This window comes from Anomaloglossus baeobatrachus, chromosome 10 (assembly GCF_048569485.1).
Source record: "Anomaloglossus baeobatrachus isolate aAnoBae1 chromosome 10, aAnoBae1.hap1, whole genome shotgun sequence".
Lineage (NCBI taxonomy): Eukaryota > Metazoa > Chordata > Amphibia > Anura > Aromobatidae > Anomaloglossus > Anomaloglossus baeobatrachus.
The window spans coordinates 75,869,540-75,894,233 of NC_134362.1; the positions used below are offsets into that span (position 1 = coordinate 75,869,540).

At 48.0% G+C, this 24,694-nt stretch overlaps 2 protein-coding genes across 2 annotated transcripts in view; one reads left to right on the forward strand and one right to left on the reverse strand.

The window, feature by feature from the left end:
• Window positions 1-24,694, reverse strand: part of TKFC (triokinase and FMN cyclase) — a 742,129-nt gene that overhangs the window by 482,298 nt on the left and 235,137 nt on the right. The gene's annotated exons all lie outside the window — the stretch shown is intronic.
• Window positions 10,442-24,694, forward strand: part of LOC142254256 (PRKC apoptosis WT1 regulator protein-like) — a 117,888-nt gene continuing 103,635 nt past the window's right edge. The window contains exon 1 of the mRNA XM_075325270.1: window positions 10,442-10,524. The gene's annotated coding sequence lies outside the window, so the exon portion shown is untranslated. The remainder of the gene's footprint in view (window positions 10,525-24,694) is intronic.

The window sequence follows — 24,694 nt, forward strand, 5'->3', positions numbered from 1 at the left end:
CACTCTGAATAAAAGGGAACGTATTTATACGGGATTGGTTGTAAAATGTCTGTGACGCCACCCACGGTGTGTGGTGAGATGTAGCACCACCGCTGCCATTGCGGGGCTCCCGGGGACGTTGGGCTGGCAGCTGGATGTTAACCCCTCCGTGGGTAGGGATGGATGTCCCGGGGCCCAGTGTCTCTATGCTGAGGATAGTGAGTGAAGGGGCCGGCGCACCCGGCCAGGCCGGGGATGTTACTCACGGTCGAATAAAGCACACAAGTCCTGTGTTAAGCCAAGGTGATGGTGGCCGGCTGCCGCAGATGGGTGTATCTCATCCCACACCTGGGTTGGTAGTCAAAGTCTCGCACCTCTGCACTCAGTGTGTTGTAGTTAGGACTTCCCGGTGTGAAACGCGGGAGTCCGCTCCCGGTCCTTTGGTTGGGAGCCGTGCCCGTCTGACGCTGAACCTTGGGTTCTATGGGCCCTGGCGGTTGCCCTATCCCTCTCTGTGGGTGGTTGTCTACTTTTCAGGACTTAGGTTGGGACAGGACCTAAAATCCTGCCCTCAATTGGTTAATTAGCTAGACCGTCAGTGCCGGTTCTGGCTTCAGGGTCCAAGTACCCCCTCTGTGCACACGGTTTCTGGGTCGGTTCTCCGGTGTCGGTACCGGCGGGCTCCAACCCTGTCCACCTCGGATCTCCACAGCTGTCTTCCCGTCTCCTGCAGACTCTGGCTACCGTCTGCCACCTAGCCAAGGTGTCAGGGCTCCGACCCTGGCACCTGTCAGCTTGCACCTCCACTCCAAACTTCAACTATCACTTATCTGACTGTTTTCCCACCCCGGGCTCTCCAGACCCCTAGGTGGGCGTTCCCTACCCGCCTGGTCCCGCCCACTGGTGTTTCCGTCCTTCCCTGAGGGGGGTGACTAGGGTTTCAGGTTGGCTGATTTAACCCTTTGTGGGATAGGTGTTGTGCGGGGGCCTACATGTACAACTACCTGGTTTTCCAGGGCGTTACACCCACAGGAGGCTATCCCTCTATCAAAGAAAAATACAGACCTATACCACCCACTCACTATAAGTGTGCCAAGGAGATGTTGAGGAACATGAAGGAGGCTGGGGTTATTAGAGATAGTTGTAGCCCCTGGGCAGCTCTACTGGTTCTAGTCAAAAAGAAGGATGGTACCATGAGGATGTGTATGGACTATAGCTATAGCAAATCAATCAAATAACTCACAAGGATGCTTATCCACAACCCCACATAGAAGAATCGCTGGCTGTACTGCTGCTAACTACTTCTCTACTCTAGATCTCACCAGTGGCTATTGGCAAGTCTCTGTAGCCGAAGAGGATCGGGAGAAGACTGCAGTCGCAACACCAATGGGCCTGTGTGAGTTCAATAGCATGCCGTTTGGACTGTGTAACGTACCGGGAACGTTCCAAAGATTGATGGAATACTACCTGGGACACCACAACTTCGAGACAGTACTGCTCTACCTGGATGATGTTATCGTATACTTGAAGACCTACGAGGAACATCTTGAACATCTAGCTGAGGTATTTGAAGCGTTATGTTGAAACCATCCAAATGTCATCTGTTAAAACCCAAGGTCCAGTATCTCGGGCATGTGGTCAGCGCAGAAGGAGTGGCACCAGACCCAGAAAAGATTACAACCATCCAAAACTGGACAAGACCGACCACCGTCAAAGCGGTACGTCTGTTCCAGGGCCTGGTAGGATACTTCAGGAGGTTCATAAAGGGCTATACGAAGATGGCAGCACCTTTGCAAGAACTCCTGGTAAGCCAGGAAAAGAAGGGCAAGACTTCTGGTCCTCCATTTGAATGGGATGAAGAAGAGAATTCCTTCAGACGGATGAAGTGGGCCCTGACTGGTGACGAGATTCTGGCGTATCCTGACTACAACTTTCCCTTTGTGCTATATATTGTTGCCAGTAACGTGGGAATGGGAGCCGTGCTATCTCAAGTGCAGAATGGCAAAGAATGAGTGATCACCTACGCAACCAGGAAGCTCCGTCCTACCAAGAGGAACCCTGAAAACTACAGCTCCTTCAAGTTGGTGTTCCTGGCCTTGGTCTGGGCTGTCACCGAACGGTTTAAACATTATCTGGCAGCCGCGAAGTTCACGGTCTTCACAGACAATAACCCTCTGACCCATCTGGATATGGCAAAGCTAGGTGCATTGGAGAAACCATCAGGTATCGGGCTCGTCGCAAGAACGCAAATGCGGATGCGTTATTCAGCATGCCTCACCTATCAGATGAGGGAGAAGACATAGATGAGGTAGAGGAGATCAAGTTGCCAGCTTTCCATCACCATAGTGCCTCTCAAAACCAGCAGTCTTGTAGCAAGCGCCAGGAGGCTGCATTTAACCCATTACCTCATCATGGATGGAAACAAACACAGGACAGTGACCCTGTGTTAGACTGGTCAAAGAACTGTTAACCCAAGCAGGTTCGTGCCTAGGTCCTGATGCTTCACTGGAGGTTCAACATCTATGGAAGGAAAGGAGCAGGCTGTACATCCATCAAGGTAAACTGTGCAGAAGCGTTACCAACCCTAAAACCCATGAAAGGGTATGTCAAGTGGTAATACCTAAAAACTACGTCCAGATGTGGCTGGAAGCATACCGCGATCGAGCAGGACATCTCAGAGGGAAGAAGTTAGAAGCGTTGCTGCGTGATCGATTCTACTGGATTGGAATGAGAACCACCATAGAAAAATGGTGCAGGAACTGTGGTCTTTTGTGGAAAGATCGCAACAGCCAAAGAGCACCGCTACAACCTAATGTCACCAAGCAGCCCTTGGAAATTGCAGCCCTGGACCATGTGAAGTTAACACCTAGTCGGACAAGCTATACATATGTCCTCACTATGGTGGATCACTACTCCAGATTCTTGGTGGTCGTACCAGTGAAAGACTTGACAGCAAGGACTGCAGTAAAAACCTTCAAAGCTTACTTTTGTAGACCTCACGGATACCCAGAACAGGTATTAACATATCAAGGTTCTACATTTGAAGTGGAAGTATTTCAGGAGTTCTGCAGCATGTAAGGCTCTAAAACGATCCGCACTACACTTTACCATCCAAGCTAACGGTATGTGTGAGAAAATGAATCATTTAGTCATCAACCTGTTGAAAACTTTACCACTAGAAGAAAGGAACATGTGGCCAGAGAAGCTATCTGACTTAGTGGACATTTACAATAACATCCCCGTGAGTTCCAGAAACTGCACACCAGCATACCTGATGAGAGCAAGACCTGGAAGATTGCCAATAGATCTTGAAATGGGAGTTGCTATTCCAGAAATTGATTTGTCAAAAGCTGATTGGGACTCTAAGCGCCAAGCACAGTATTAAAGGATACAAGAATGTGTTGAGAAAAGCTTAAGGCCTCTGCCACACTCACGTGAAATTCACGCACGTGCCGAGAGACACGTATTTCCCCTGCGTGTTGCGTGCAGGTAAGTACATGTCTCTGGTACGTGCGGGCCACGTGTGTTCTACGTGTGCTATCCGCGATAGCACACATAGAACAGGTAATTTACATACTCACCTGGTCCTTCCTGCTGTCCGCACTGCTGTCCGTGGTGCTGATCTTCGGCTCCAGCCCTCTCGTCTCCCCGCTGCTGCTGCTGCCAGGCAGTGAAGTGAATATTAAATGAGAATAATGAGAGGCGGTCGGCAGCAAGAGGCAGCAGCGGCAGAGACAGGAGGGCTGGAGAAGGTGAGTTAATGTTTTGTTTTTTTTTCACTGACACGTGTGTTTTCTCCGGCGCATGTCACACGGGACCGCATCCACACTACACCCGTGTGGTACGGGTGCGGGCCGTGTGACACCCGTGCTGCGGGAGAAAACACTGACATGTCAGCGCTTTGAAAAACGCACACACGTACAAACGCACACGGACACACGTTCCGTGTGGTTTTACGTGTGTGTGCCTGCTACAATAGGGTAGCATTGCTTAACGTGTCTCCGAGCTGCTGGTACGTGTAAAAAATGACAAACACGTGCCGGCGGCACGGATGTGTGTCGCAGACCTAAAGCAAAGTCGAGAAAAACAATTTTGGATTACAACAAAAACAAACAAGCTGTTTCCTTAACACCTGGATAAATAGTTCTAAAGAGAAAAAGGAAAGTTCATAAACTTGACAATCAGTGGGAAACAGAACCCTACACAGTGCTACCTTCTAATTCTGATAATGAGAAAACTTGCTTAATCAGCAAATACAAAGGAAAAACTTCATCAACAGTCTCAGGGGATAATTTGAAGAAATGCCCAGAACCATTGAAACTTAGAGAAGAAGTATTCTGTACATCTAAAGTACCAGAGCAGAAAAAGAAGGTGATACATACAATACTTGGAGACTGTCCTGAGAATTGGCCTCAGTAAAATCGAGCCATAATACTGCCAGTAATTACTTTCCCACAACCAGTGGAAGAACCAGTTCAAGTTCCAGAAGAGTCTACAAACAGCGAAACTGTCAGTTCACCAAGAAGACTACGGGGTACTTTACATGCTGCGACATTGCTAGCGATTGCTAGCGATGTCAAGCGTGATAGCACCCGCCCCCGTCGTTCGTGCGATATGTGGTGATCACTGCCGTAGCGAACATTATCACTACGGCAGCGTCACACGCAGATACCTTGTCAGCGACGTCGCTGTGACCGCCGAACAATCCCTCTTTCAAGGGGGAGGTGCGTTCGGCGTCATAGCGACGTCACTGCGGTGTCACTAAACAGCAGTCCAATAGAAGCGGAGGGGCCGAGATGAGCGGGACGTAAAATCCCGCCCACCTCCTTACTTCCGCGTTGCCGGTGAAGGCAGGTAAGGAGATGTTCGTCGCTCCTGCGGTGTCACACATAGCGATGTGTGATCCCGCAGGAACGACGAACAACATCACTATGTACGAGACAACGATTTTTGGTGTTTGGACGACCTCTCCAAAACCAACGATTTTTGTCTCTTTTGCGATCGTTTAAGGTCGCTCGTACTTGTTACACGCTGCGATGTCGCTAACGGCGCCGGATGTGCGTCACAAACACCGTGACCCCGACGATAAATTGTTAACGATATCGCAGCGTGTAATGCACCCCTAAGAATTCGCAGACAATTACCTAGCCTACCTACAGACAGTAGTGGAACACTTGCACTAGACACCAGAACACAACAGGGACCACCTGAGACACTAGAGTTACGTAGATCCAGTCGTAGCAACTTTGGTCAACCCCCACTCAGGTTAAGAGAATAGGTGCCAACAGAAACAGGTGTAAATAGAGTATAACCTGCTATGCTACCCAGTTTTCTTGTTTCAGTTAAGATGTTGATAATGTGTGAAGAATGTTGAATTAACCTGGTTTACATAATTTTTGATAAACATGGACCAAACCTGCGGGACTGGTAGCAGTAAAAACTTTCGTCTGTTAGGCTGCTTTCACACATCCGGTTTTTCCTGTGCGGCACAATTTGGCGCTTTGCAGAAAAACCGCAACCGTGTTTTTTTTGCCGCTGATTGCGTTTTTTTTTGCATAGACTTACATTAGTGCCATATTGTGCCGCATGGGCTTGCGTTCCGTCCTGTTTTTGCCGCATGCGGCGACTGGATGGAACGTTGCCTGGCACGTTTTTTTGTCTGGCAAAAAAAAACCGCATTGCGCCGCATCCGGTCGATGCGGCACGATTTGCAATGCATGCCTATAGACGCCGCATGCTCAGTAGCCTGCCGTAAGCGGCAAAAACCGGATGGGCCGCATGTCAAAAACTTATGCAAAGGATGCGGTTTTGTCGCCGCATCCGTTGCATAGGTTTTAGAGCCGGATTGGCCGGCTCTGCTAAAACCGGAGGTGTGAAAGCAGCCTAAATAGTTGCACCAGTTGTTCTTACTACTAGAGTACAATCTTACAAAAAGGACTCTCATTGACACCACCAGCAAGGAGAGGAAAAGGTTGCAGGAAGGGTCTGCGGCAGAGGTAGCCGAGACCTAGTCGCCATGGAAACCGGTGACATGCCTCCTAGGGGTTTTGGGACCAGGACCTTTGGGTGGTGGGTGATGGGAAGGGTGGTCAGGTTTAGTAATGTTTAAGAAATGTGCCTCCCTTGTACGGGAAGGAAGGTTTAAATGTTGAAAATGTAAATAAAAGTGTTAACCTTTGTCATATTTGCAGCCCGAGGATATGCTGGAATTAACCAAAGGGGAATGTAGACCCCCTGAACCCATCAGGAGCTGCAACGTACTGCATTCTGTCAAAGATGCAGGGCCTACCTCCAGGAACCCAGAAGACCAGTGCTGGTAACACCAAAACACACATATATAATCCCTGTTTTTCCTGTCTCCAAGGACTGGTGACAGACTACAGTTGGACTCAATGGATGGCCACCTAGGGGTGGAGCCGATTCAGTCCACTAGATGACAACCAGGGAGGAGGGATCAGACAGTCAGTAAGTGGAAATGAGAGAAGACAGACGTAACCGTACTGACGAGAGTGTGTAACAGTGACCTGTCAGACGCAGGCGTGTGTTTGCCAAAGGAGTATGGTGGAGTACTCTCGGAACCAAAGCACCGACTGGGTACAGAGCCCTAGGTCAGGCAAACGCACCTTGCAGACCTGATAAAATCTGTTCAGTGAGGTGACCATCCAGGACCTCACTGACAGTAAAGTCCGGGGGTACCAGCAGTGACGGGCGAACCAGGGACCGGAACGGAACACCGACCCTACAGGGTTCAAACTGCCCGCTGTACAGACTAAAGATTAAGAGACTACCATGAGGGGACCCCCAGACGCTCCAAGCCACGGGGACCCACCAACCAGAGATAGGTGCAGGGAAAAGAAGCCACCAGATTACCACACCGGCACTGGGACTAAGGGGACCAGTGGTGAGGACCAGCATTCTTCGGTTTGCCAGCCATAACAAAGCTGTGAGTAAAGAAACCAGTTACACTGCAATCCCTTGTGTGGCCTACCTTCTTTCCGCGCCTAACTCCATCACCTACCCCCTGGGGCCCCGGCCCTACTTGCGGAGGGTCCAACATCCAGGCTGCTATTAACATCAGCCCCAGCGGTGAGAGACTGTACAGTGGCAGTTCCATCTCCATAACGGCAACCCGCAAGTGGCATCACGATAAAAACTTTATTACTATTCCCCTGTATATAACCCCTTTCAAGCGACCCCCAGGGTCACGGAACCAGGCAACGGCCACCCAGTGAACTGTCCCCGTATATATACGGCCTGGGACCGAGTACCCCATAGCCCTGGGGCAGCTCAAAACCACTCCATACTCAAAGTATCAAAAAAAGAAACAAAACAAGAGCTTTAATGGCTAAAACTTATATTGATTTTTATTATACCAAAGTTTAAAAAGTTTGATGATAAACATGCATACGTACAAATTAGACACAAAAAAAAATCAGTGCAAAAATTCCCACAGCTAGTGAGGAAGTGATTGCAATGGCTAAATATTAGGGGTACTTTGCACGCTGCGACATCGCCAGCCGATTGTAGCGATGCCGAGCGCGATAGTCCCCGCCCCCGTCGAAGATGCGATCTGTTGTGATAGCTGCTTTAGCGAACATTATCGCTACGGCAGCTTCACACGCACTTACCTGCCCTGCGACGTCGCTCTGGCCAGCGACCCACCTCCTTCCTAAGGGGGCGGGTCGTGCGGCGACACAGCGACGTCACACGGCAGACGGCCAATAGAAGCGGAGGGGCGGAGATGAGCGGGACGTAAACATCCCGCCCACCTTCTTCCTTCTGCATTGCAGGCGGGACGCAGGTAAGGAGATGTTCCTCACTCCTGCGGCTTCATACATAGCGATGTGTGCTGCCGCAGGAACGAGGAACAACATCGTACCTGTCGCTGCAGCGAAATTATGGAAATGACCGACACTACACAGATCACCGATTTTCGACGCTTTTGCGATCATTTATCGGTGCTTCTAGGCTTTACACGTTGCGACGTCGTTACCGGCGCCGGATGTGCGTCACTTTTGATTTGCCCCCGACGAGATCGCAGTAGCGATCCTGCTGAACCCTCTACAGTCCCCCTTGCTTTACATACCTATGAGTAAGCACACTTTTTGCACTGATTTTTTTTTTGTGTGTCTAATTTGTATATACGAGGGACTGCTGATATGTCTTTGGCTTTACCCAGAAAGAAACGAGATAGGATGATGAAACTTTACATTTATGCTACTGATCTCAACACACTTCTTACATCAGTATTCCAGGTTCTGTAAGCCTAGCAAAAAGAAGGATTTTGGTTGTGCCTCAAACAGACATCCGTAGCAGCAATGGCATCAGAAAAGGTGTAAAATTTGGTACCCTTGAGGTGTTTCTTCATGTTTGGAAACAGATCATAGTTGGAGGGAGCTAGATCTGGTGAACAAGGTGGGTGGTCAACCAGCTGGAAGCCCAGCTCTGCCAGTTTTGCCGTGGTCGCTTGTGCAGTGTGAGCGGAAGCATTGTCTTCCAGGAACAAGATTCCTTTGGACAGCTTGTCGCGCCTTTTGGCCTTCAGAGCTGCCTTCAATTGGTCCAAAAGTTCAGTGTAATACCCTTGCATTGATGGTGGAACCCCTTTGAAGGTAGTCCACTAGCAGCATGCCCTCCTGATCCCAGAACACAGACGCCATCACTTTAGTGGCTGATTTCTGCTCCCTGAACTTCTCTGGATGAGGAGAACCACGGTGCCTCTACTCTTTTGACTGCTCCTTGCTTTCAGGGTCATATAAATAAATCCAGGTCTCATCCATAGTGACCAGTCGATCCAGGAAGTTATCAGTCCGGAAACGCTAACAAATCAACTGGGAAATGTTCACTTGTATGCTTCTCTGATCTGTTGTCAAACATTTGGGGACCCAACTTTGCAGATCGCTTCCTCATGTCCAAATGTTCATGGATAATGACACAAACACGTTCATGGGAATATCCAATGATGTCTGCTATTGCTTTACCTGAAATTCGTCGATTCTCCAGTATGAGGTTGTGCACAGCATCGAACAACAACCACTCTCGGTCGTCCGGGACACTCCTCATCATTGGTGCTGAAGTGGCCCGTTTTAAATTTTGCAACCCAGTTCCTAACTGTGGAATATAAAGGGGATTGAACCACCAATGTCTGCGACTCATCACCATCAGGGTCACCACCAAGGGGGGACAAACAGGACTCTAGTCCGGGGCCCCATCACGCTTCATTTATTGGCTTGTGTGTGAGGTGTGGAGGCGAAGCTGGAGTAGAGTCTCAAGGGGGCCCCAAAATTATGCCAATCAGGGGCCCTGAAATTCCTTATGGCAGCCCTGTCACCATGAATATCCTTCATGGACTTTCCTTGCAGAAACAAGAATTTTATCACTCCTCTGCTCTCAGTTGCTGTGAATATCGCGTTAGTCTCCGCCATTTTGTTTTCCCGCGTTCTTAGAACACTGTTGCCATAAGCAACAAACACAAAATTTTGAAAACATATATTAGACACATAAGGCTTTTACGTGATGTAACATTCGTTACCATAGAAACAAAAAAGATCACAAAACCAAAGACTTATCAGCAGCCCCTCATATACATGTTTTTCATCAATGTTTTTAAACTTTGGTATAATAAAAATCAATATAATTTTTAGCCATTACCGCTCTTGTTTTGTTCCTTTTTTGATATTTTTGTGGGGTGTTATATAGTCAATCTCTACCATAAAGAATAATATTAGATAGAAATATATTAGAACTTGAGGAACAAAAGTAATTTGTGATCAATTAAAATCACAAGGCTTCAGGCCGGATAGACTTTTTTAGAATTTATATTGGCATTACTCCTAATCCTTATAATACACACATCAGCACAGAACTTCTTTTTAAAGCTTAACGATAACAACTAATGAGGTTCTGCAGCAGCTGAGGTTTATTATGATGTTTTGCAGAAGTTAGAATAACTATATACTGTATATTGCAGTTGCTGAAGAACCTCTTTAAAAGCTAGAGGACACATTACAGACTGTTGAACCCAGAAGAAGAAACTTTCTGATCTTTCCGCAGAGGTTCTGTAGCCCCCTGTGTATTTTGGTCCAGAGCCTCGGTGGCTGGTGTGTACCTCCTGGTGTCAGGCGGGGGAGCTCACACATCACATTACACATCACAGTCCTCATCACCAATGCACTTGTTGGCTCCTGGAACCACAACAATTTATATCCTTTATTTTTTCCCCATTTGGGGGGGGAGGGGGGGGAATGAAAATCTGATCTAAATTTAACAATCAATCCTGAGGAGCTTTCTCCCATTTTTGTTAAATGGAGGAAATGATTCACTGCCTCTTGAAGTGAAGTATGCCAAGTCCAAGGCACGTTCCTATATAAGGAGTCTGGGGTGGCGGAGGGGGAGTTTGTGAGGCTCCTCCTGTTAGGATCAGAGGGTTCTGCTCCTTTGGGAAAGCAGTGTCTGATCTGCACATCTTCGGGCAGGGGGCTCACTCCTCCCCCAGGGAGTTCCCATACTGCAGGCGGAAGCAGAGGCATCCTCTCCAGCAAGGAGGTATCAGCAGGGGCTTATCTCCACATTACTGGACTCTGAGACCCTCCATCAGCTCCAGCTGTCCTGCAATGCCCAATAGCACCCCCACCTGTGTGCCCACCTGCCCACCTGTGTGCCCACCTGCTCACCCTCACTGCCTGCTTCATTACATCACTGCTTCATCTTCTAGTGTCACTATTCCTGTCTCATTATACATGTATATTATCTTATATTACTTAGGGCACTATCATTGCTGTGCTCTGTTATTGCATTATCTTATTATTATGCTTTATGTGATTCCATCAGGGGCTTATTATGTTACTGTGCTTGTGTTATTATATAAATACCCCTCTCATTGCATTACTGCTCCTGTGTTATATTCCAGTGCTCTACCTGTGATCTGGTCACTTTATTCCTGTGCTGTCCTTCACTGGATCTATTTCCTTACTGTTTTGTTTATACATTTCTATTACTGATGTTACTATGTCTGGATCTATTTTATTATAATACTTGTGTTCTTAATTCCACAGTAAACCTCACTGTGGTACCTGCCATTATATCACTGTACCTGTGTTACTATATCACTGCACTATGACATCACTGTACCTGTGTTACCATATCACTGCACCTAATATGGCATCACTGTACCTGTGTTACTATATCACTGCACTATGACATCACTGTACCTGTGTTACTATATCACTGCACCTAATATGACATCACTGTACCTGTGTTACTATTTCCCTGCACTATGACATCACTGTACCTGTGTTACTATATCCTTCCACAATGACATCACTGTACCTGTGTTACTATATCCCTGCACCTAATATAACATCACTGTACCTGTGTTACTATATCACTGCACCTAATATGACATCACTGTACCTGTGTTACTATATCACTGCACCTAATATGACATCACTGTACCTGTGTTACCATATCACTGCACCTAATATGGCATCACTGTACCTGTGTTACTATATCACTGCACCTAATATGACATCACTGTACCTGTGTTACTATTTCCCTGCACTATGACATCACTGTACCTGTGTTACTATTTCCCTGCACTATGACATCACTGTACCTGTGTTACTATTTCCCTGCACTATGACATCACTGTACCTGTGTTACTATATCCCTGCACTATGACATCACTGTACCTGTGTTACTATATCCCTGCACTATGACATCACTGTACCTGTGTTACTATATCCCTGCACTATGACATCACTGTACCTGTGTTACTATATCCCTGCACTATGACATCACTGTACCTGTGTTACTATATCCCTGCACTATGACATCACTGTACCTGTGTTACTATATCCTTGCACAGTGACATCACTGTACCTGTGTTACTATATCCCTGCACCTAATATAACATCACTGTACCTGTGTTACTATATCCCTGCACTATGACATCACTGTACCTGTGTTACTATATCCCTGCACCTAATATAACATCACTGTACCTGTGTTACTATATCACTGCACCTAATATGACATCACTGTACCTGTGTTACTATATCACTGCACTATGACATCACTGTACCTGTGTTACTATATCCCTGCACCTAATATAACATCACTGTACCTGTGTTACTATATCACTGCACCTAATATGACATCACTGTACCTGTGTTACTATTTCACTGCACCTAATATGGCATCACTGTACCTGTGTTACTATATCACTGCACCTAATATGACATCACTGTACCTGTGTTACTATTTCCCTGCACTATGACATCACTGTACCTGTGTTACTATATCACTGCACCTAATATGACATCACTGTACCTGTGTTACCATATCACTGCACCTAATATGGCATCACTGTACCTGTTATACTATATCACTGCACCTAATATGACATCACTGTACCTGTGTTACTATTTCCCTGCACTATGACATCACTGTACCTGTGTTACTATTTCCCTGCACTATGACATCACTGTACCTGTGTTACTATTTCCCTGCACTATGACATCACTGTACCTGTGTTACTATATCCCTGCACTATGACATCACTGTACCTGTGTTACTATATCCCTGCACTATGACATCACTGTACCTGTGTTACTATATCCCTGCACTATGACATCACTGTACCTGTGTTACTATATCCCTGCACTATGACATCACTGTACCTGTGTTACTATATCCCTGCACTATGACATCACTGTACCTGTGTTACTATATCCCTGCACTATGACATCAATGTACCTGTGTTACTATATCCCCGCACTATGACATCACTGTACCTGTGTTACTATATCCCTGCACTATGACATCACTGTACCTGTGTTACTATATCCCTGCACTATGACATCACTGTACCTGTGTTACTATATCCCTGCACTATGACATCACTGTACCTGTGTTACTATATCCCTGCACTATGACATCACTGTACCTGTGTTACTATATCCCTGCACTATGACATCACTGTACCTGTGTTACTATATCCATGCACTATTACATCACTGTACCTGTGTTACTATATCCCTGCACTATGACATCACTGTACCTGTGTTACTATATCCTTGCACAGTGACATCACTGTAGCTGTGTTACTATATCCCTGCACTATGACATCACTGTACCTGTGTTACCATATCACTCCACCTAATATGACATCACTGTACCTGTGTTACTATATCCCTGCACTATGACATCACTGTACCTGTATTACTATATCCCTGCACTATGACATCACTGTACCTGTGTTACTATATCCCTGCACTATTACATCACTGTACCTGTGTTACTATATCCCTGCACTATTACATCACTGTACCTGTGTTACTATATCCCTGCACTATGCCATCACTGTACCTGTGTTACTATATCCCTGCACTATGACATCACTGTACCTGTGTTACTATATCCCTGCACTATGACATCACTGTACCTGTGTTACTATATCCCTGCACTATTACATCACTGTACCTATGTTACTATATCCCTGCACTATTACATCACTGTACCTGTGTTACTATATCCCTGCACTATAACATCACTGTACCTGTGTTACTATATCCCTGCACTATGACATCACTGTACCTGTGTTACTATATCCCTGCACTATTACATCTGTTAGGGCCAGGTGGACGGGCAGACCCAGGAGGTGGATCCACTGGGCCGAACTCCTTGATGAAGGCAAGGGGTCCGGTAGCCGGAGCACTACGGGTAGCAGGACAGTCCGTGCACAAGAGTGGAATTGAGAAGTCCCTGGGACCACGGAGTCACTGATGGTAGTCCGGGTGACGGAGCTCAGGTTCGGAGGCCGAGATGTTGTCAGGCAGAGTCCGGAACCGATGGAGCGAGAGGACGGGTCACCACAGGGATCAGAGATGGTACGGACTGACAGGATGGCAGATAGTCAGCGTTCGGGAATCGGCAGGACCGGATGGCGAGGCAGGAGCGGCTCTAGAAGAGAGATAGGTAAGTATGGCACAGAGACACAAGGAGACCTGACTCCTAGCTTAGGAAACACGAAGAACAGGCCCCGCCCACTTGGACACTAAACCCCTTTATACCCTGTACCTGTGTGTTCAATTTCCTGTTAGTGGACGCTGGCCCTTTAAGAAAGGGTCAATGACCGCGCGCGCGCCCTAATGCGCATGCGCGAGGCCCGGGTGCCAGAAGCCAGGGCAGGGAGCGGTGAGAAGGATGCAGGAGAGCCGGGCTGGGGCTGAGTAGCCAACGGGCGCCGGGAGCGGGGACCGGGCCGCCTGGAGACCGCAGGCAATGGAGGCTGGAGACCGGGGAGAGAAGCAGGGAAGCCGGGGAGCGTGGCAGGTGAGCCGGGGAGCAGAGCAGGGGACCCGGAGAGCGTGACAGTACCCCCCCCCACGCCACCTCCCCGCAACCGGGACAGGAAGGCACGGATCAGAGGAGTACCCACATTTTCCCGGGGCTCCCAGGACCTATCCTCAGGACCATACCCTGCCCAGTCTACCAGGAAGAACTGTCGGCCCCGAACGGTTTTCATGGCCACGATATCCCTTACCGCATAGATGTCATCATCGGCAATAGGAGGAGGAGCCGAACTGGCAGCAGCGGAGAAGGGACCAAGGACAATCGGCTTGAGCAGGGAGACGTGGAAGGAGTTGGGTATCCTCATCGTGGCCGGGAGCTGCAGTTTGTAGGAGACCTCATTGATCTTGCTGAGGACTTTAAACGGCCCGATGTAGCGAGGACCCAGCTTGTAGGATGGTAGCTTCAATCGGACGTACTTGGAAGCAAGCCAGACGAGATCTCCTGGAGAGAAACACGGAGGGTCCAGACGCCTCTTGTCTGCATGTCTCTTCATCCGCAGGGAAGCACGTCCAAGGGACGCCTTGACAAATTGTCCCAAATTGTTGCAAAGTCACGGGCTACAGCATCAGTAGCAGGGACATCCGATGAAGAGGATACAGGTAATGGGACGGAAGGCTGAAGTCCGTAAACGACATGGAAGGGAGAGCTGGAGGAGGACTCACTGACGTGGTGGTTATGGGAGAATTCAGCCCAAGGAAGAAGCGTGGACCAGTCGTCATGATGGGCGTTGACGTAGTGACGTAAGAAGGAGGTCAAGATCTGATTGACTCGTTCCACTTGGCCATTCGACTGAGGATGGTAGGCTGAAGAAAAGTCCAGAGTTACTCCCAGATGTTTGCAGAGGGCCCTCCAGAAGTGGGAGGTGAACTGAGTTCCTCTGTCGGACACAATGTGTGATGGAAAGCCATGCAAGCGGAAGATGTGTTGTATATAGGCGTCAGCGAGTTCCTGGGCAGAGGGCAGTCCAGCCATAGGGACGAAATGAGCCATTTTGGAGAACCGATCCACCACGACCCATATGACTGTGTGTCCGGAGGACAGTGGCAAGTCCGTAATAAAGTCCATCGCAATGTGTTGCCACGGAACTGAGGGTATAGGCAGAGGCAGAATACGGCCATATGGCAGATGTTTGGGCGTCTTGTTCCTGGCACAAGAGGAGCAGGCTGAGTCAAAAGAAGCGACGTCCGTGCGAAGGGATGGCCACCAGTAATGACGTACGATCGTACTCCATGTTCTCTTCTGACCAGCATGGCCGGCTGTTTTCGAGGCATGGCCCCAGTGCAACACTTTTTGCCTGTCAGTCTCAGAGACATAGGTCTTCCCGGGCGGTATCTGGGCCAGGGTGACAGGGGCCACCGGAATGATCTTACTAGGACAGATGATGGGCTGGGATGTCTCCTCCTCCTGTTCCATGGGCAGGAATGACCTGGACAAAGCATCTGCGCGTACATTCTTGTCCGCAGGTCGGAAATGGAGCTGGAAATCGAACCTGGCAAAGAATAAGGACCACCTGGCTTGCCGTGGGTTCAGTCGCTGAGCGGACCGCAGGTATTCCAGGTTCTTGTGGTCCGTGTAAATGATCACGGGGTACACTGCTCCCTTTAGAAGGTAGCGCCATTCCTCCAGAGCCAGTTTGACTGCCAATAGCTCTCGGTCACCGATGGTGTAGTTGCGTTCAGGCGCTGAGAAGCTCTTGGAGAAGAAACCGCAAGTCACCATCTTCCCGGAGGAGGACTTCTGCATGAGCACTGCTCCGGCTCCTGAGGAGGAGGCATCCACCTCCAAGGTGAACTGTCGGTTTAACTCCGGACGGTGGAGCACAGGGGAGGAGGCAAATGCCCGCTTCAGAGAGCCAAACGCGGCGTCGGCCGCAGGTGACCAGTCCTTTGGATTAGCCCCCTTCTTGGTCAAGGCGGAGAGAGGAGCAGTCAGAGCCGAGAAGTGAGGGATGAACTGGCGGTAATAGTTTGCGAATCCCAGAAAGCATTGGATTGCCTTCAGTCCAGAAGGAGGGGGCCAGTTGAGAATGGAAGAGACCTTCTGCGGATCCATCTGCAGTCCGGTATCGGAGATTACGTAACCCAGGAAGGGCAGAGAAGACTGCTCGAAGACACACTTCTCGTACTTGGCGTACAGACGATTTTCCCTCAGTCGTTGTAGTACCAGCTGCACGTTCTCTCTGTGGGTTTGGAGGTCCGGAGAAAAGACCAGGATGTCATCAAGATACACCACCACACAGATGTAGAGAAGGTCCCGGAACACGTCGTTCACCAATTCTTGAAAGACTGCTGGTGCGTTACACAGGCCGAAGGGCATCACACAGTATTCATAGTGCCCATCACGGGTATTGAACGCGGTCTTCCATTCGTCCCCAGAGCGGATGCGGACCAAGTTGTAGGCACCCCGAAGATCCAACTTGGTAAACACACGAGCTCCTCTAAGCCGATCAAACAATTCGGGGATGAGCGGCAGGGGGTATTTATTTTTCACGGTGATTTGGTTCAATCCCCGGTAGTCAATGCATGGGCGTAGGTCGCCCTCTTTCTTCTTAACGAAGAAGAAGCCTGCTCCAGCAGGAGAGGAGGATCTCCGAATGAATCCCCTTGCCAGGTTCTCTGTGATGTAGGTAGACATGGCCCTTGTTTCGGCAGGAGACAGCGGATATATCCGTCCTCGAGGTGGTGTAGTTCCCGGGAGCAGGTCGATGGCACAATCGTAAGGACGATGTGGCGGCAGTACCTCTGACTCCTTTTTATCAAAGACGTCCGCGAAGGACCAATAGGCCGAGGGCAGTCCCGGTAGGGACTCTGTAACCGGAGGTCGTCGGATGGGTTGTATAGTCTTCAGACAGTTCTCGTGGCAAGAGGAGCCCCATCGGGTGATTTCACCAGTACCCCAGCTGACTGAGGGTTCGTGTGTCCGTAACCAGGGGAGTCCCAGCAGGATTTGATGAGACATGTGTGGGAGGACGTAGAGAGTGATGTTCTCGGTGTGCAGGGCACCGATATTTAGTTCTACTGGCTTGGTGATCCACGAGATGGTGTCAGAGAGGGGTCTCCCATCTACAGAGGCAATCACGAGGGGTTTGTCAAGTGGAGTAACCGGCACCTGGTACTTGTCCACTGTGGCCTGCTGGATGAAATTGCCTGCTGCCCCGGAATCCAGGTACGCCTCGGCCGTGAACCGCGTCTCTCCCGTTGTCACTTGAACTGTCCACGTAACCGGGTCTGAGAGAGTCCCAGCACCTAGGGTGGCCTCTCCTACCAACCCTAGGCTTTGGAGTTTCCCGGCCTCTCTGGACAGGAGCGTAGAAGGTGTGTGCCCTCTCCGCAGTAGAAGCAGAGACCCTTGGCGAGCCGTTCTGCTCGGCGTTGTTCAGACTGCCGCAAACGGTCGATCTGCATGGGCTCGTGGACGGAGACACCAGATGACGTTGACTGAAGTACGGCGGGCTTCTGCGGAGGAGAGGAATGCCGTATCGGACGTCTCTCACGGGACACCTCTTTGGATCGTTCCTGAAAACGAAGATCCACTCGAGTTGCTAGCGTAATCAGGGCATCCAGGGTAGACGGCACGTCACGACCAGCCAGCTCGTCTTTAATTCGACCCGAGAGACCTTCCCAGAAGGCGGCGGTTAGAGCCTCATTGTTCCACCCGAATTCCGAAGCCAAGGTGCGAAAACGGATGGCATATTGACCCACCGTCAGAGTCCCCTGACGTAACCGGAGGAGAGATGAGGCAGACGCGGAGGCGCGTCCGGGCTCATCAAAGGTGCCACGAAATGCCTGCAGGAACTCCTGGATGTTAGTGGTCACAGGGTCCTCCTTCTCCCACAAGGGGTTCATCCACGCCAGTGCCTCACCCTCTAGATGGGACATCATGAACGCGACCTTGGCTTGGTCGGAGGCAAACAAATGCGGCAGTTGAGTGAAATGGAGGGAGCATTGGTTTATGAATCCCCTGCAGGTCTTGGGATCTCCGGCGTACCGGGGTGGTGAGGCCAGACGAAGCCTGGAAGCATCCGAGGAGGCTGCCACGGGAGCTGGGGCCGTGGATCGTCCAGTGGAAGCTCGAGATGCCGAAGATGTAACCGACGCTTGTAGCGTGTTCAGGCGGGCGTCCACGGAAGACATAAAGTTCAGCATACGGGTCTGGGTCTCACGCTGGCGTGTGAGTTCCTCCTGCAAGGCCGCTAGTGCTTCGGCGGGATCCATGGCCTGTTCTTACTGTTAGGGCCAGGTGGAAGGGCAGACCCAGGAGGTGGATCCATTGGCCTGAACTCCTTGATGAAGGCAAGGGGTCCGGTAGCCGGAGCACTACGGGTAGCAGGACAGTCCGTGCACAAGAGTGGAATGGAGAAGTCCCTGGGACCACGGAGTCATTGATGGTAGTCCGGGTGACGGAGCTCAGGTTCGGAGGCCGAGATGTTGTCAGGCAGAGTCCGGAACCGATGGAGCGAGAGGACGGGTCACCACAGGGATCAGAGATGGTACGGACTGAAGGGATGGCAGATAGTCAGCGTTCGGGAATCGGCAGGATCGGATGGCGAGGCAGGAGCGGCTCTAGAAGAGAGATAGGTAAGTATGGCACAGAGACACAAGGAGACCTGACTCCTAGCTTAGGAAACACGAAGAACAGGCCCCGCCCACTTGGACACTAAACCCCTTTATACCCTGTACCTGTGTGTTCAATTTCCTGTTAGTGGACGCTGGCCCTTTAAGAAAGGGTCAATGACCGCGCGCGCGCCCTAATGCGCATGCGCGAGGCCCGGGTGCCAGAAGCCGGGGCAGGGAGCGGTGAGAAGGACGCAGGAGAGCCGGGCTGGGGCTGAGTAGCCGACGGGCGCCGGGAGCTGGGACCGGGCCGCCTGGAGACTGCAGGCAATGGAGGCTGGAGACCGGGGAGAGAAGCAGGGAAGCCGGGGAGCGTGGCAGGTGAGCCGGGGAGCAGAGCAGGGGACCCGGAGAGCGTGACAACATCACTGTACCTGTGTTACTATATCCCTGCACTATGACATCACTGTACCTGTGATACTATATCCCTGCACTATTACATCACTGTACCTGTGTTACTATATCCCTGCACTATGACATCACTGTACCTGTGTTACTATATCCCTGCACTATTACATCACTGTACCTGTGTTACTATATCCCTGCACTATGACATCACTGTACCTGTGTTACTATATCCCTGCACTATTACATCACTGTACCCGTGTTACTATATCCCTGCACTATGACATCACTGTACCTGTGTTACTATATCCCTGCACTATGACATCACTGTACCTGTGTTACCATATCACTCCACCTAATATGACATCACTGTACCTGTGATACTATATCCCTGCACTATGACATCACTGTACCTGTGTTACTATATCCCTGCACTATGACATCACTGTACCTGTGTTACTATTTCCCTGCACTATGACATCACTGTACCTGTGTTACTATATCCTTGCACAATGACATCACTGTACCTGTGTTACTATATCCCTGCACTATGACATCACTGTACCTGTGTTACTATATCCCTGCACTATGACATCACTGTACCTGTGTTACTATATCCCTGCACTATGACATCACTGTACCTGTGTTACTATATCCCTGCACTATGACATCACTGTACCTGTGTTACTATATCCCTGCACTATGACATCACTGTACCTGTGTTACTATATCCCTGCACTATGACATCACTGTACCTGTGTTACTATATCCCTGCACTATTACATCACTGTACCTGTGTTACTATATCCCTGCACTATGACATCACTGTACCTGTGTTACTATATCCCTGCACTATTACATCACTGTACCTGTGTTACTATATCCCTGCACTATTACATCACTGTACCTGTGTTACTATATCCCTGCACTATGACATCACTATACCTGTGTTACTATATCCCTGCACTATGACATCACTGTACCTGTGTTACTATATCCCTGCACTATTACATCACTGTACCTGTGTTACTATATCCCTGCACTATGACATCACTGTACCTGTGCTACTATATCACTGCACTATGACATCACTGTACCTGTGTTACTATATCCCTGCACTATGACATCACTGTACCTGTGTTACTATATCCCTGCACTATGACATCACTGTACCTGTGTTACTATATCCCTGCACTATGACATCACTGTACCTGTGTTACTATATCCCTGCACTATGACATCACTGTACCTGTTACTATATCTCTGCACTATGACTTCACTGTACCTGTGTTACTATATCCCTGCACTATGACATCACTGTACCTGTGTTACTATATCCTTGCACAGTGACATCACTGTAGCTGTGTTACTATATTCCTGCACTATGACATCACTGTACCTGTGTTACCATATCACTCCACCTAATATGACATCACTGTACCTGTGTTACTATATCCCTGCACTATGACATCACTGTACCTGTATTACTATATCCCTGCACTATGACATCACTGTACGTGTGTTACTATATCCCTGCACTATTACATCACTGTACCTGTGTTACTATATCCCTGCACTATGACATCACTGTACCTGTGTTACTATATCCCTGCACTATGACATCACTGTACCTGTGTTACTATATCCCTGCACTATGACATCACTGTACCTGTGTTACTATATCCCTGCACTATTACATCACTGTACCTGTGTTACTATATCCCTGCACTATGACATCACTGTACCTGTGTTACTATATCCCTGCACTATGACATCACTGTACCTGTGTTACTATATCCCTGCACTATGACATCACTGTACCTGTGTTACTATATCCCTGCACTATGACATCACTGTACCTGTGTTACTATATCCCTGCACTATGACATCACTGTACCTGTGTTACTATATCCCTGCACTATTACATCACTGTACCTGTGTTACTATATCCCTGCACTATTACATCACTGTACCTGTGTTACTATATCCCTGCACTATGACATCACTGTACCTGTGTTACTATTTCCCTGCACTATGACATCACTGTACCTGTGTTACTATATCCTTGCACAATGACATCACTGTACCTGTGTTACTATATCCCTGCACTATGACATCACTGTACCTGTGTTACTATATCCTTGCACTATTACATCACTGTACCTGTGTTACTATATCCCTGCACTATGACATCACTGTACCTGTGTTACTATATCCCTGCACTATTACATCACTGTACCTGTGTTACTATATCCCTGCACTATGACATCACTGTACCTGTGTTACTATATCCCTGCACTATGACATCACTGTACCTGTGTTACTATATCCCTGCACTATTACATCACTGTACCTGTGTTACTATATCCCTGCACTATGACATCACTATACCTGTGTTACTATATCCCTGCACTATGACATCACTGTACCTGTGTTACTATATCCCTGCACTATGACATCACTGTACCTGTGTTACTATATCCCTGCACTATTACATCACTGTACCTGTGTTACTATATCCCTGCACTATGACATCACTGTACCTGTGTTACTATATCCCTGCACTATGACATCACTGTACCTGTGTTACTATATCCCTGCACTATGACATCACTGTACCTGTGTTACTATATCCCTGCACTATGACATCACTGTACCTGTGTTACTATATCCCTGCACTATGACATCACTATACCTGTGTTACTATATCCCTGCACTATGACATCACTGTATCTGTGTTACTATATCCCTGCACTATGACTTCACTGTACCTGTGTTACTATATCCCTGCACTATGACATCACTGTACCTGTGTTACTATATCCATGCACTATTACATCACTGTACCTGTGTTACTATATCCCTGCACTATGACATCACTGTACCTGTGTTACTATATCCTTGCACAGTGACATCAATGTAGCTGTGTTACTATATCCCTGCACTATGACATCACTGTACCTGTGTTACCATATCACTCCACCTAATATGACATCACTGTACCTGTGTTACTATATCCCTGCACTATGACATCACTGTACCTGTATTACTATATCCCTGCACTATGACATCACTGTACCTGTGTTACTATATCCCTGCACTATTACATCACTGTACCTGTGTTACTATATCCCTGCACTATGACATCACTGTACCTGTGTTACTATATCCCTGCACTATGACATCACTGTACCTGTGTTACTATATCCCTGCACTATGACATCACTGTACCTGTGTTACTATATCCCTGCACTATTACATCACTGTACCTGTGTTACTATATCCATGCACTATGACATCACTGTACCTGTGTTACTATATCCCTGCACTATGACATCACTGTACCTGTGTTACTATATCCCTGCACTATGACATCACTGTACCTGTGTTACTATATCCCTGCACTATGACATCACTGTACCTGTGTTACTATATCCCTGCACTATTACATCACTGTACCTATGTTACTATATCCCTGCACTATTACATCACTGTACCTGTGTTACTATATCCTTGCACTATAACATCACTGTACCTGTGTTACTATAGCCCTGCACTATGACATCACTGTACCTGTGTTACTATATCCCTGCACTATGACATCACTGTACCTGTGTTACTATGTCCCTGCACTATTACATCACTGTACCTGTGTTACTATATCCCTGCACTATGACATCACTGTACATGTGATACTATATCCCTGCACTATTACATCACTGTACCTGTGTTACTATATCCCTGCACTATGACATACTGTAGCTGTGTTACTATATCCCTGCACTATGACATCACTGTACCTGTGTTACTATATCCATGCACTATGACATCACTGTACCAGTGTTACTATATCCCTGCACTATTACATCACTGTACCTGTGTTACTATATCCCTGCACTATGACATCACTGTACCTGTGTTACTATATCCCTGCACTATGACATCACTGTACCTGTGTTACTATATCCCTGCACTATTACATCACTGTACCTGTGTTACTATATCCCTGCACTATGACATCACTGTACCTGTGTTACTATGTCCCTGCACTATGACATCACTGTACCTGTGTTACCATATCACTCCACCTAATATGACATCACTGTACCTGTGATACTATATCCCTGCACTATGACATCACTGTACCTGTGTTACTATATCCCTGCACTATTACATCACTGTACCTGTGTTACTATATCCCTGCACTATGACATCACTGTACCTGTGTTGTTACTATATCCCTGCACTATGACATCACTGTACCTGTGTTACTATATCCCTGCACTATGACATCACTGTACCTGTGTTACTATATCCCTGCACTATGACATCACTGTACCTGTGTTACTATATCCCTGCACTATGACATCACTGTACCTGTGTTACTATATCCCTGCACTATTACATCACTGTACCTGTGTTACTATATCCCTGCACTATGACATCACTGTACCTGTGTTACTATATCCATGCACTATTACATCACTGTACCTGTGTTACTATATCCCTGCACAGTGACATCACTATACCTGTGTTACTATATCCCTGCACTATGACATCACTGTACCTGTGTTACCATATCACTCCACCTAATATGACATCACTGTACCTGTGTTACTTTATCCCTGCACTATGACATCACTGTACCTGTGTTACTATATCCCTGCACTATGACATCACTGTACCTGTGTTACTATATCCCTGCACTATTACATCACTGTACCTGTGTTACTATATCCCTGCACTATGACATCACTATACCTGTGTTACTATATCCCTGCACTATGACATCACTGTACCTGTGTTACTATATCCCTGCACTATGACATCACTGTACCTGTGTTACTATATCCCTGCACTATGACATCACTGTACCTGTGTTACTATATCCCTGCACTATTACATCACTGTACCTGTGTTACTATATCCCTGCACTATTACATCACTGTACCTATGTTACTATATCCCTGCACTATTACATCACTGTACCTGTGTTACTATATCCCTGCACTATGACATCACTGTACCTGTGTTACTATATCCCTGCACTATGACATCACTGTACCTGTGTTACTATATCCCTGCACTATGACATCACTGTACCTGTGTTACTATATCCCTGCACTATTACATCACTGTACCTGTGTTACTATATCCCTGCACTATGACATCACTATACCTGTGTTACTATATCCCTGCACTATGACATCACTGTACCTGTGTTACTATATCCCTGCACTATGACATCACTGTACCTGTGTTACTATATCCCTGCACTATGACATCACTGTACCTGTGTTACTATATCCCTGCACTATTACATCACTGTACCTGTGTTACTATATCCCTGCACTATTACATCACTGTACCTGTGTTACTATATCCCTGCACTATGACATCAC